Source organism: Calliopsis andreniformis, chromosome 3, assembly GCF_051401765.1.
Source record: "Calliopsis andreniformis isolate RMS-2024a chromosome 3, iyCalAndr_principal, whole genome shotgun sequence".
Taxonomy (NCBI): Eukaryota; Metazoa; Arthropoda; class Insecta; order Hymenoptera; family Andrenidae; genus Calliopsis; species Calliopsis andreniformis.
The window spans coordinates 13,478,269-13,493,501 of record NC_135064.1 but is presented as its reverse complement, the minus strand read 5'-3'; the positions used below and the strand labels follow the sequence as shown (position 1 = coordinate 13,493,501).

The 15,233-nt window shown below is 38.7% G+C and overlaps 1 protein-coding gene across 4 annotated transcripts in view; it reads right to left on the bottom strand.

The window, feature by feature from the left end:
* The window catches only part of Msi (RNA-binding protein musashi), a 213,351-nt gene that overhangs the window by 150,937 nt on the left and 47,181 nt on the right, over positions 1-15,233 (bottom strand). For 3 of the 4 annotated variants that reach the window (XM_076393652.1, XM_076393648.1, XM_076393650.1), the window contains exon 2: positions 7,135-7,200. The exons of the other annotated variant lie outside the window; for it this stretch is intronic. The gene's annotated coding sequence lies outside the window, so the exon portion shown is untranslated. The remainder of the gene's footprint in view (positions 1-7,134; positions 7,201-15,233) is intronic. 4 annotated transcript variants of the gene reach the window in all.

Sequence of the window (15,233 nt, the reverse complement as noted above, 5' to 3'; positions counted from 1 at the left end):
AATATAAATCCACTATAGAGAACACTCATACCCTTCTACCGCATAAAGTTATTTAAACCTTCATTTCTATTAAAAGTTAAACAAATTTGACACAAAATTCATCGATTTAGCCCACTGAGCGCCGCTGTGGAGTCTTCATACACAAAAGCCTTTTTGAGAATACCTAAGAAACAAACGTCACCTGCCAATTTTATCAAAGAAAAAATTAACTCAAAATGTCAGGATTTATAACATACTTAAAAAGCATCAAAATCGTTGAAGAACCACATCATCGGCAAATTTACCAAACTCTCAAATAATCACTGTTTACACATTAAAATTCACTGTGCATCTATTCGCACAATAAATTCAGTAGATCCAATCCTTGGATCTCCATCAACTCATTTGCTACCCATAAACCATTGCAGAGAAAGCGGACAAATCGCGAATCTATTTCGCACGGTCCCTCGGTCAAGCTAATCGCGCGTATCGGCTAAACAAATGAAAAACGCACTTTCTCCTCTGCTCGGTTGGAACGCGATCGCATTATTAGGGTAACGCGAAAATGGCCTCGCGTGCAGCTATTTATCAAGACGCGCGGTATCGGATTCATAAATCACGATGCACCGACGAGATGCGTGTATTAGTTAATCGATAACGCAGCGTATGCATGTACGATCGCGCGGGTATCGATCGCCGAAAAATTCTTCCACCCACGGCTGGCCCGGTCGAAAGTCATTTGTCATGACTCCAATCGAATTCGCCGCCCCGGAATTCGGCCAATTTTTACAGTCACGCCCGTAATCTAATTTCACCGCACGTAGGCGATTTATACGGGCTCGGAAGCTTCGGAGAGTTCGTATTTTCGAGGCCCGGCTGGAAAACGAATCCACCTTGTCATAGGTCATTGAATTCCCGCTTGCATAGTTTATCGAATTACCTGGAAAATCTACAGCCTGGTCCTATATAGGATATTCAGCGTGACGAGAATGATCGTCTTAACTCATTGTCAGGGATTAATGTAGTATGGAATATTCTATGTCTGAATTAAACGAGCAATGAGTCGATTTTTTTTTAAGTTCATTTAGTTGAAATGGTGCTTTATTAATCGTGTGATGGGGTTCCTTATGTTTCGTTGAAGAATTCATGCTAAGCTTTAACGTAGATATTACATTTTTGATGACAGTATTTGAACCTGACAAAGAAACGAAACGTAGGTATGTTATTTATATATACAGTACCTCTCATAAAAATCTATTCGATAGGTTTTACAAGTTTAGAAAAGTGTAGTAGATTTATTGGTAGTAACTGATATTCATTACTATTATGTTTGAAATTAAATAACTATAATAAGGTGGTCCACTTAAGTAAGATTACTTAATATCTCTTCCAATTCTGATGATACAAGAAATATTTTACATGCAATTTGAAAGATATCAAGGAATCTTCTTCCTCTCAAAGAGTTATTTTCTTGGAATTTTTAAGGTACCATTCAAATGGCAGCTAAAATACGTTTTTGTGATCACATTTAGAAGGAAATATTTAGATGCCTTATTTAAGTGGATTACACCATATAATAATTACAATAATTATATTTCTAACAAGTTAATGTTTAATTTCTGCCCAAACACCTTTCGTCAATATGAAATTGTAAAACTGTTCAAATACTTATGAGATGCAATGTCTGTCTCAGTGCCCCAGAAGAGGTTGAATTCCCTGCTGGTGTACCATCTGTGAAACACGTGAATTTACCATACAGCATTTCACACCTTTTTTCCTTCCGATATAATAAAGACAAAGCAGCTGTTTGTAAAAAAATCATGCAACTGTTGCAATATTTGAAAATTGTGTTGAGTCTTGTATAAGACTACAACACGCATGAATATATATAAATATACTTCTGGAAGATGCATACTGTGCGCGCAATAAATGCATATAGGGATTCAGCATGCATACTTATATAGTGTCCCAAAACTGGTGGTACAAGCAGAAAAGTTGTGATTATAGAAGAAAATATGCGTAAAAAATACAAAACAAACTTTTCTGATATTGTGCTTCGTTTCAAAAAAATTGAGTTTGAATTATGATCAGGTACAAGTTTACGAAAATACAGTTTAGGGACTTAAAAGGTACACGAGGTAAGGGGAACACTCACAGTCTGACTACTAACTGTCTCTATGCTGAGTTAGAAGCATTCCCCTTTCCCCGTTTACGCATTAAATGTCTAAAATTGTAAATACTTCAGTATATTCGTATTTGATTAAAATTCAAACTCAATTTTCTCGAATACCAAAGCATGACACCAACAAATCTTATTCTAAATTTTCAACTTACTTTTTCACGTGGAATCACCTTCTTTCCGCTAATACCACCAGTTCTGGCACACCTTGTATAACATACACAAATGGAAGACTTCCGCGCAGAACGTCTTCCAAGAACTTAGACCCTCAACGTCCAAATAGTCAAGATGTATCGCGTTCTATACTATCAGTCTCTAGTACAGCTTCGTTAAACGAGGCCACAGGCGCCTCGGATTCTCAGAATGATTTTGTACACGTACAATTTTCATGAGTGAACGATTGAAAGGCCAAGCGGTGCGGCAAACGAAGGGAAACGGAACCGTTTTGAGAACGACCACCTAGGCAAGCCCGTTTCGTCTCATTGTCAGCACGTGGCAACTAATAATAGCGGTAACTGCTGTTGGCAGCGGATCCGCGATTTCACGACTCGCGAACGAGCTTTTAATAAAGGGAGAACTGGCTATCGTCTTGGTGACGCGAGTCGACAGAAGAACGAGGAATTCGCGTGCTTTATCGCGATCCCCGCGAGACGAGTAACTCCCGAGGTAACGATTCCAAGACGTCGTCGCGTAGTCTTATCTTTCTGCGAGGATCCAGACGGTTGGCGCAGGCTAGGAGCTGCGAAACGGTGGATCGACTCGATCAAATTTTTCTACGATGGACGATTCTTCTGTGGAACGGGGAACTGCGAAAAAAAAGGAGTTCAATAACGCGGTTCAGAGATAGCAAAAAACTGATCAGTCGAGAATCGATCGACAGAGGTTCCGCTTCATTCATCGTCGTCAGCTCGTGGCCGCCTCCCTTCGTGAGGAATCGTTATCCCGGCTGCGCAAAATGTTGGGCAGAAACGAGCAAGAAGCCCGATGAGCTTTCGAGCTGGCGGTGTCTGGGCAAAAACGGACGGCAGAAACGACAAAAAGGAGAAAAACGCGAGCAGCTCGCTAATGGCCAGACAACGACCGCGCATCGAGACGCAGCCGAGTTAAGGAGGCTTCAGCCTGAGGTTTCGGCAATCTTGCGTTCGAGCATCGATGAGTTTCTACGTTGCGATTTCTCTTATGGACCTCTTCGCCAAAACGTCGAAAATATCGGTTTCTGGGTATATTATCTACAGAGTTCCTTTCAGTTTGAAGTCTTAAAACCGTGTTAGCAGAATATCATGTTAGAATTCGATATTCAACTTTATGAAGTCATGAGACTTGTAAGAGTACTTTCACTTATTTGGATATTACTTTTTCTGAAATGACATTCTTCAAATGTTTTGAACTTATGAATCTAGGCTTTTGCTACATACCGCAAATAACCGTTTGAGAAATTAAACTGCTTTGAAAATTCGGAATACTGTTTTATCCATGGCTAATAAAAAATTTGAAACTAACATATGTACGTAAAAAGAAAAATGTGTTAAACTCTAAAATCTAATCCATAAAACAAAAAGTAAAGAAAACCAACAGTACGATAAATAAAGTATTTTAAAATCTGGCTTAAAATAGACAATCAAGATAATCTACTATAGTGAATTATGTAAGAGAATTGATTTCGTGCTTGAGATATTATATTCTTGACAAAGAATTTAAAATTTGTCGAAACGGCTCCAGAAATATGTTAAATATTATTTACCAACCATACACAGTTTTATTATTTTATTATAACAGTAGACGAAACTATGCAAGTAACTTTTTCAATTTTTGAAAAGTCGACTATCAGTCATATGCTTTGGTGCTCAAAATACAATCTGTACAAAAAGTTCATCAGTTTGCTAGCTGAGCGGCTTAAAACTACCACTTTCTAAGCAGGAAACATTTTAAAACAAGAAGACTCCTAATAGACGTACCAACAATAATCACTTAAGCACTCGAGCGAAGGGTCTAATCTACCCATACGGGATCACGTATACATCGATGTCGATCGAACAATTTGCTTGTGGCGATATTTTTCTTCCGGTCTCGCCAGCGAGCTGGCGTTCCGCGCTGGATTTACGACGTCCCGGCAAACCGCGATTAAGTTTTTATCGTCGATGCATTTTCGCGGTGGCGAGCAGCGTAGGACGCCTCGCTTATCGCGCTTCCACCCAATAACGCCGCGTTGAATCGCGACAAAACGTTCTCCTCTTGTCGCGCCGATGCGTCGTGTCTTTGTGTTTGCGTGCGCCACTAAAAGGCTTATCTGGCCGCTTGTTCGATGACTAAACGCACTTATAAACCGAAAAACCTCGGGATGGAAAGCCAGAGGGGTGAACGAACCACCGATGCTCCCCTGAGCCGACGCTTTTGTCGCTGGCTAACCGGGAGGCTCTATCGCCCGTGCTGCCATGGCAATCATTATTTCCCTATCGATGTCCTCGTAATTGGCTCGATTCGAATGAAGACTCCATCTATTCGTGCACATTTATCCAGTATCTCGATAGTTATTCTTCGTATTTTCAATTGTCTGTCGCTGGTTTCCTTGACGGTATCAAAGACCCAGTCGTTGATCAGAACACAATTCCTGAGCAGTTTAGTACTTCGAGGCATATATGAAATTTATTTTGATTAAAATTTGATCCAAAAGTTAGTAAATAATTGTTACCTATTTTGATATTTAGAGATGAAATTTAATAGCTGGTAGTGAAACAATTTGATCAGCTATTGTTCCCTTTAAGAAGTGAATTATGATTCAATTATTATTATTTTCGCACTTTTTTCAATAGCAAATTGAAGATGTGACATAGATTTATATGAAAAAACTACATTCTTTGGAATTGGTTAATCTTTTCGTGAATAAGTTAGGAAAACTATGGTTCCTACTCTTAAGTGACCAATTTAATTCAATAACGACACTTAAAAAATCATTGTATATTTTAGGGAAATGTGATAATATCGATATTTAATATAAAAATTATTCTTTTTGTACTAATAGCTCAAAAAGAGTAAATTTTCGATTTATGTCATTGTTTTAGCAATGTAGAGTAGAGGAATATTAATTAAAGTTCACTTTTTGTTTTTTTTGATACTATTTTCAATTGCTAACTTTATGAATTTCATATTCTATCTCTCACAATAAAAAGAATACAAAGCTGCCTACATAAAAAAATTTATAAATTTAACGACACAGGTCTATTTTCGGGCAACTTCCCTTAGGTGACCTGATTGCTCAAAAACGAGTTCAAAATATTTTAATTTCCTTTTCACATTAAACTCACTTCACAATCACCGGTTCACAATCAAATTTAGCCTTTCAGCTTTGATGGAAAACGAATTAACTCGTCACACGAAAATATCTCTGTATCCGGCAGAACGAAATCATTAACGACGAAAATTTAACAGCACATAAATAAATAAAAAACGTTTACATAATATCGATTATTCTGCATTCACCGAACACCTACTCAGTTCACTGACTGTTATACCTCCTCAACGTCATCAACCCTCTTCTCAACACCCTGCACTTTGCACAAACAGCCACGTACTGCTTCTTTCCACTAACATTTAGCCTGTTCCCAGCGATAATTCTAACCAACCTATCCACCAGAAGGTAAACCTTATTTTTTCCAAACAACGTTGCAATCCTGTTTTACGTCGAAGCTTGCGAGTGTGTAGGTCGGCTGCACCGTGTCGCAACAGGTGCACTCAATTCGCGACCCTTTACGACCTGGATGCTGCTACAGGTATACACGCAGAGAGGGAAAGAGAGCAAGGGAGATAAAGAGAGAGAGAGAGAGGGAACGATACGAGCTGCAAAAGACCAAAAACTACGACGGAAGATCTCATGAAAAGCACATGGCCGTTTTTCCCTCTCGGTTCACGCAGCACGTGTCTACAGCATCCTCTCCTCCCAGCCTGTTCTTTTCGAGGCATTTATTCCTCCTTGCTGGCTCGTCGTGCGCTCTCTAGCCAGCAATGGAAAATTACTCCGCTTCCCTGGTTCATTTACAGCCGAGCGTTTTGTTTCCGTTCGCCTTTCGTTCAATTTTAAACGACGCATCCCCCAAACCCCTGGGACGCTCGTGCCTTTCGAAAATTGCGATATGCCTCGGAAGCTACGCCGATTTGCCGAAATCCCGAAACCGAGTAAACGTCCCACGGTTAACGAACTGTTTCCGCGCAAAATTTTACATCCTGGTTGCGTTCTACGTTGCCCTAATTTCGCTTAAACGCAGTCAGTCTGAAAAGTCTGCGTATACTTCACGTAGACTGCGATGTTTCAGAAAATATGCTGACTGGTGAGTTTGATAACGATGGGGCTGTTACGATGTTCGGTGGATAAACTTAGAAATTGTTTGAGGGCAATAATAATAATTGTTGTACATATCTGGGAGGAAATATAATGCAACTACGATCTTTGAACATGTCTATAATTAATTGGTAAAATTAAAATTTAATTTACTACCATTAAAGTGGCTCGATATTCAAATATTATAACATTTAAAAATTCAGATATTTATTATTTCTTGCATTTTCAAATATTTAAAGAGTAACGTTTCAAATATTCCAAAGATCAAACGTCAAAAATGATTAATTCAACATACTTTATATTTATAATATTTTCTTACTCACGACTCTCTGTATTGTCGAAATTATATAAATGAGAATGTCGGAGGACAAAACTCATGTTCTTGAAATCATTCCGAAATTGAATGCATACAGAAACCAGCAGGATTATACAGAATTATACAGCAAGAATACTCTACATGCATTTCAAATGTTTGAATTTATAAATATTTCAAAAAGAAACTAATACAGTATCAAACTCTTTCCTACATAATACAATATTGCAAAAGTTACTTCAACATTTTCTGAAACATCCTACAAACTCACAAAGTATACGTACACTTTCGCAGCGAACCGTTGTTTTACATACAAATAGTCAAACTCACCAACAAAGATTACATCGACGACCAGGAAGCAAGCGAAGTGAACCGAGTGGAACGCTATCAGCTTATCTGAAAAACAGAAAGGAAGCAAATTCGAAATTATTCCAAACACGCAAGCAGCAAAGCGTGGAGTCCTGATGTCGATCGAGCGGTTTGCTGCCCAGGAGCGTCGCGATCGTAACTTACACTTGGGGTTTATCGGTCGCCCCGAATAAATGCAGCAATCTCTCGATATAAGCTCAAAAATTGATGACTAGACAAGAGTGCCAATTACTGTGTTGAGGGATTACTATGCGCCACTGCCTTTTATTTTCACATACAATAAGATACAGGACTATTAGAAACTGGAAATACTTATGTTTTCTTAAATAAAACCGAAAATTGGGTTGTCCGAAAAGATCGTGTCGATTTTTAAATAAGATAAGAAACCTTGTATTTTCACGTGGTACTACAAAATCTGATGCCTTTTAAGAAAACTGAACATTCAAATTACCCCATAGATGATGGAAAAGTGTAGAAAAAAAGATACTTATATATTTAACTGAATAAAAAGTACCATTTTTTTCTACACTCTCTCGCCATCTGTGGGGTAATTTGAAAATTTCGTTTTCCCAAAAGGCGTCAGAGTTTTTAGTAATATAATACATTAGGATATAGGACTTCTTGTTTTATTTAAAAATCGGCATGAACTTTTCGAACTCAATATTTAATTCTATTTAAAAAATACCAAGTATTTCCAAGTATTTCCAACACCAACTTTCTACACAACCCAATATGTGTAATACATGAAAACAAAAAGAGGGATGCAGTAAATGGTCAGCTCATAATTAGTATCTACTCTCATCCTAGTTTATAGCAAAGGACGCATTTCCAAATTCCCCCATACATGTGGACGTAGTGCACACCAGACCTATCAAAGATGTGAGTCTTAATGCAAGCAAATAAAACACGTTCACTTTGAAAAACTTCAAAAGTTAGCTGTGACTAGGGTTACCATACGAATTCCCTCCTTGGAAATACTTGGGGAAACTGGAAACTTAGGAAAGAAACAACTTCCCTATTTAGAGTCTAGAGTCTAGGATCTAGACCTATACCAATGACACCCGTTATTTCCTCCCTCACCTCCCAATTTTCCCCACTAAACCCAAAGAGGTAATTCGCATGGCAACCCTGGCTGTGACCTTAGTACGTGGCAATACCTCAATCGAAAAAATGAAGGGAGTCAAAGGGCGGTCGCGTCTGGAGCAGGGCGAGGAACAGGGCCGACAGGTGGTGCGAGGGTGGCTAAAATACCACATAGATCACGCGTATTCTTACGTTCGCACGCGTGCCGGCAATTCCGTGATTCGCTGGTTACAGGATAGCCCAGAGCATTGTTGCCTGCTAATTTACGGACCAATTAATTAGCGCCACGAAGCTCAGATATTCCTGGCTCCCAGGAACGCGACGCATCGACCCTCTACCCCATCTAGACTGCTCGTTCCCTCGTTTTCCTATCTCCCCTGCTAGAGAATTCGTCTGACTTCGCGCCGGCATTGTGCTGGCCTGGAACACGTTCCCTGACTGACATCAGGACCCTAGCTCGCGGAGATGTCAGTCGGCGTTAAATCTAATCATTGCGAAACATGTTTCAGATGGATCTGGAGAACGCATGGTCATCCGAGCGTGGAGTGAACTTCACTCTGAGAGACGCTGCTTTTGCTCTTGACTGCTACTAAAGTGGCATTAGCGTTTTACCTGTTGTAAGGAAACGGTAGAAATTCTATCGAGAGGCGACGGTGAATTTTAAATAATACTGTTTTTGATTATATTAGACGTCTGATAGTTTGGTGTCTTCGTGAAGTATGTGCAATAATATCGATGATGAAGAGACTGTGGAGGTATGTGAAATAATGGCATTCCTTTGGAAGGGTGCATCCAAAGAAGTTGAATTAATTTACGCGCTTATGATAATTTTTTATTCATTCTATAATATCTATTTTTCTCCAACTGATCTCAAATAGAATTTCTTGTTCTATACTGTTTTGTTATTTAAGTACAAAGTCTCATTCGAAATGACGAATTCAGACTCCGAAACAACTGCCTCCTGTAAACCTTCGTTTCCCCTCTCTGCTGAACAGGGACGCCATAAAAGGGGCAGCAGCCTCGAAACGTACAGCTACTAAATACATTCTCTCGCGAGAGCTTCTCATGCGAGGAGACTCTGGTACATAGCGGAAAGGCGTCCTAAAAGACCTGGCGCAATATCGCCAAGGGCCAAGAACCATGGGCTTTCTTGCAGAGAGAAAAAAAAGAACGTTGCACGCGTGTCGCTGGAGGTTCACGAACGTTATGGATGACAGTGTCAGGGACAGAGGGTCGGCACGGCGGACAGGACGGCGCGGTGTCAGTGTCCGGGGGTGCAGAGTGCACGAGACAACGAATAATTCATCCCTTTCTACCGGCCCTCTGCAGAGATGCGTCGCACATGTCGTCGCTGCACGGCGAATATCACCGTTGTGTTGCAACCCCTTCCATTTCTGGCGAAACATAGTCTTTCAACCGCGCGGTCACTCGTTCACGTGGCGTGAACACGTTTCTGCTGTAGCTACTCTAGGGGGGAGGAAGTCGTGTCAACTGCCTGCCCCAGTCTCTGATGCCACTGGCTTTTTATATAATAAATACAGCATACTTTATTTATCCAATATTAACAAAAAAATACTTTTTGAATGGCATAAGGTAGAATTAAGATCAGTCTTGTTTGGATTTAACCAAAAGGATTATACACATGTAATATGAATTCAACTGTTTAAATTTTTAAACATCGACATATTTAAATTTTCAAATTTTCGAATATTTAAGTATTCAAAAATTCAAGCTTTAAATATTTAAATTATTTTATTCTCAAAATATCAGTGCCTTGTAAACTGTTAGTCATATGCCTCTGAAAGAACTAGCGAAGACTGAAAGCTGACAAGCACTCATTAAAGAGTAAACGTTGGACTTGGGTAACTCGTAGTTGTACTTGGGTAACTTCTAGTTGAGAACAAATTAATCTGCACCGGTTTTGATAAGTTTGGCTAACTTAGTAATCAAATAAAGCACACTCCGCGAAACTCTGTATCTTCAGCATCACCTTACAATACCGCAGGATTCTACAAAAAACTAATTTTATGGTAAACATTATCAGAGTCCTGAATATCTTCTATTGATAGGTTCATTACAATCGATACAACCGAATCTAAATTCAAATTCTATCTCTGCCCACTGTATTCTATAACCTCACATCAGTTTGAAGGGGATCACGAATTAGGCACCCTCCAGCCTCTGAAGAACACACTGTCAAGTACGTTGACGTCCCCATGGACAGATTAATTTCTGACAGTCGCGTCAAGATTCATCGTCGCGCAAAAATGCGAGCAAATAGGCGGAAGATAACGATAACATCCACGCCGATAACGACGGTCAGCTATGATTATTAATCATGTGCAGGTTGCGCGTGCGAGTGTCAGCGGCGTGTGGGGAGGAGGGCTGACTAATCGTTTCGCTATTGCGGATTAATATACCCGCCGGTGGCCGATGCTCGTTTTGCTCGGACGTTTCGACGGTTTACACGATCCACCAGGCTTGCGCATTGTTTTGCACGCCGCGCTTGGAAGCGGAGATTTCGACCAAAAACGATTTTGCTCTGTCTTCAGATGTACCTCGACCAGAATGAAGCTATACTGCTTTCTGACAAGGTTTATACAGTACAGCCTCCCATACCTGAACCCTCATTATTCAAATACCTTAATATGTATCTGAACGTTCTGCTACTTGAATGTTCTGTTATCTGAACAGAATGTCTCCTAACAACCATGTTTCTTTCTGTTGCAAATAGGTAGTATCTCGTATCATATATACAGAATGAGTCTGGTAATTGGCAGGGGCTATAGTTCTGCTACTGTATGGATTACGCTGGTTGGGTCAATATACTGAAAGGTTGTGTAGTTTCCATATACTGTGTACTAGTATTAATAACTTTCTGTAATAGAATTGCAGTAATCGGCCGCACTAGGTCATTAAACTGACTTCGTATTGGAGTAAGAAGAGTAGAAATATTGAAAGTAGGTCGTGCAATATTTACCTTACTTAATTTGATTCTTGTATCGTAGGCAAATTAAGACTCCATATGCCAACACATATAGTTTCAAAATAAAAAGAAGAAATGAATACGCAGTTAATGTTTTAAATATTGCAACAGAACTAGAAATTTCAATTTAGTGCTCATATTTGTGGCTGCAAGGTAAAACGACCTACGTCACATTTTCACGAACTTCGAGTTCAGATTTTAATTGGGATCCAGAATACAGAATTTATATTTGCAGAAGGAAGAAAGAGTATTACAAGAATATTTTCATTTAAAAATAAGGGTTCGAAAAGAGACAAGTCTCTCAGACAGTACAGAACTAGAAAAATTTGAATACCAATATCTACAAAAAGAAAATAATTTAAGTCATTTTGCCTTACTATCTCAGATATTTCTCCACAAAAGCCATTTTTCATAAAGAAACAGAACAGCAATAGCATTTGTTCCAACAGTTATTGATCCCAATTATTTTCAGTCTACAGCTATAGGCCACTTTATACATATTTCTTCCATCTTACGAGCGCAGTGGAACCATCATGCCCGTTTGGACAACCTATGTACACTAGCCTTTAGACTCCGTCAGGACTTTTTATTTTTCTCGTGGAAAGAGTGCTCGCATGTTGGTCGCGATCCTGTCTAAATCCGCAAATAGGGTCCCATTCGGAACATTCCAATTGGGGGTCTAAGTGGCCGCCATTAGGCGGGCTCAATAACCGCGATAGCTCATTGCGAACAGTCGTTGGAAGTTCCTGGTTGCTGGGCTGTTTCCGGTAATGCGAAAACAGGACAACCAAATCTCCTCGGAGCAGGATATTTTGCGGAGGAGCAGGAAATCCTCCAGTAAACCAACCGAATCCTAGCGCTGGCTGCAGGCTTTATCCCGTCGCAGTGCCGTGCTAATGCAGCAATAAACATGCATCTATCTGAAGAGCTAGGCCTCGCCAGACGAGAAGGAAGCGACGGAAGACGACGCGGATCGGGCGGAGGAAAAGGGAAAGACGGTCGTGCACGAGTTTCCAAGGTGGAAAAGGAAAGGCTGGATTTATGGATCGTTAAGTTGTCGCAGGGAAGAAGAATCGAGTGAACATGCTGGGATTTCGTTACAGTATTTTTGTAAACGAGTGAAAATGGAAGCGAACTGATATTTTCACTCATTTCCTACCATCGCGTCGTTTTGGAAGAGCGATTGCGAGGCGTTCCTTCCATAACACTCTGCAGTATTATTCATGTATTATACTTGGAATTGCCAGACACTATCGATCAGAAGCATAGAAACACTAACGTATACTGGGTGTTCGCGATCATTTGTGCCAGCGTTTTTCTCGTAAACGGTAAACATTAGGGAAAAAATGGAAGAGGAGACAGTTGTAGTATATTTTACTGACAACGTGAAAACGTATCTCAATTTTTTGTGTTTTCAATATTCTTCGAGAAACGAAGGTGGTCTTCATTTTTTAAATGGAATACTATGTATTTTTTTGTATCATATGAAAACGTGCATTAAGATGAGTTCAGCCGTGTAGTATACTATGGATTTCAAGATTATACAAGATCAGAAATAAAAGAAAAAAATTTAACATCTCGTAATATTGTATTTAGTAGACTACGTATCATGTTCGATGTGACTTCAATTCTGAGTTCTGCTGACCACACTCCTGGTAACTTGTGAAAATGTTGCACTGAATATGGATACACACGCTTTTTTATTTTAGTTTTCAAGTCGTCTAAAGTTCTCGACGAGGTAATATAAACAGTATCTTTACTATGTCCACGCCAAAAAGTCTAACGGTGCCAAATCGTTATTGTGAAATCGTTATGTGTAAATGGTTACGATCCATTTATTGTCACATTTAACAGGATATGTAGTCTTATCAATACAACATAGTAGTAAATACAATATTATGAGATGTTAAATTTATTTCTTTCATTTCTGACCTTGTACAATTTTGAAAGCCATAGTATACTACATGGATGAACTTATCTTAAAAAAATTTTATATTAAAAAATTAAATTAAAAAAATTTGGGTCACCTTCGTTTCTCGAAGAATATTGAAAATATAAAAAACTGAGATACGTTATCACGTTGCCAGTAAGATATACTACAACGTTCTCCTTTTCCATTTTTTTCTAATGTTTATTGTTTACGAGAAAGACACTGATGCAAATTATTGTGAACAACCTATATACTGGATGTTTAATAACAGGAGCAATTCTACATATTAAAGTAGAGGAAAACTCAAAAATGACAAAGTAGCGTTTGAAATTTCAGTTTAGAGTTATTACACTATTGGGAGAATGTCTGAAGTTCGCATGAAGTGTGTCTGACTCGACTTATTTTACTGCGAGTGTGCATTTGCCAGGTCAGACATAGCAATGTCAGTAGAACGCGCCAGTAGAATAAGTCAAATCAGACACATTTCTCGTGCTTTTTAAGTGTATATTTATAAATTACTAATTCAGAAACAATATCTAAAACGCAATTTCGTAATTCGTTCTTGTATAATATAGTTAACGCGTGTCAACAACATTACGCGACAATATTTCAAGAATTTAATAGGACACTGAAAATATTGACAACACGATACACTTTAATACTGTGTAATACTTATTTAAACGCAAAAGAATTCTACTTGTCTCCCAACCTGTTTCAATCTGATTTTTCAAAACACGTTTTATTTAATATTTGATGAAAATTTTAGAAATAACTAAAGCTCAAATTACTCTACTTTGCCATGTACTACTAAAACTCCACAACAAATGTATATGTTTTGTCTAATATAAATCAGTTTTCAATAAATCATTTTAATAAATCAGTTATTTAATATCAACTATAATACTATTGTCAGCATTCTTTACCTTCCAGTTTACAGTCGCCAGAAATAGCGATTTCACTGCAGCAATTGTCAACAAGCGAATCTTCCGAAATACTGTTTGCGGAGAAGCACACAAAGAGTGGACGTTACGAGAAAGCTACAAAATAGTTTACAGTGGGTCAAAGCAGTGCTTGCGCGGTCGTAAAAAGGACTTATGTTCAGGGAAATGGTCACTGCTGGTGGGTCTCTTCGAGGGACACCATCTACCGCTTTATTGTGGCGACAGTTGCGTGGGAAAGGAAGCTGCTAACACCGCGTATTCGCTGTTTTGCAGAAATAATTGTAATTGAAATCATATCTTCCAAACCGATAAAGAATTATACAATTCGTTAACGACTCGAAACACACCAATCCACTGCGGAGATAAACATTTTAAGAGTCTCGCAGAGAAAAAAGGACAATCGATACCAATCTCGACGTAGATTTTCAGTGATGAAATATAGAATTCATCTGCTCTTAGATACGACAGTTGAACGTTATATTTTACTCTCTGGTAAATATTTTAAATTATTTTAATATAGTGGTCCTAAAAGTTTATAGTTAATGCAATAATGTTAAATAATTCAACACAAATATTCTTTACAAACTGACAAACGATGGAAAGTTATTAGTTTGAATGAGACTTAGGTACATTATATAATCAAGAATATTTTATTTCAAAGTTGACGATTTTTTAATTTGAAATTGCTTGTACTGATACAGCAAAGAAAAAGTGGTAAAATATCACTCGTAACTATTATATAAAATTAATATTATAAATTAGAACCTAAACTCAATCTCGTAACCGTTACCAGATACCTCTGCAGTATTTAAATGGCGACCGATCCGAATTAAAAAACGCTCCTGTAGCGAAAGGTAAGGCAATTGCTGCGAGTAATAATTTCTCGCGTATTTAGGTCACGAAATAATAGAAAGCCAGCTTCATTACGATGGAGTAGGGTTTATTTCAATATTAATAAAGAAAACAAGTTTGCCCGACAGTATTTTCGTTCCGTCTCGCGGTACGCGTACGTGGCTTACAATGCGGAAAAGGAAGTTAATTACTCCTCGCTCTCGTTTGGATTTTTTGAATAGCCAGCTGCTCAACAAAAGAAGGAAGACGCGACGTCGCGACGAAAAGT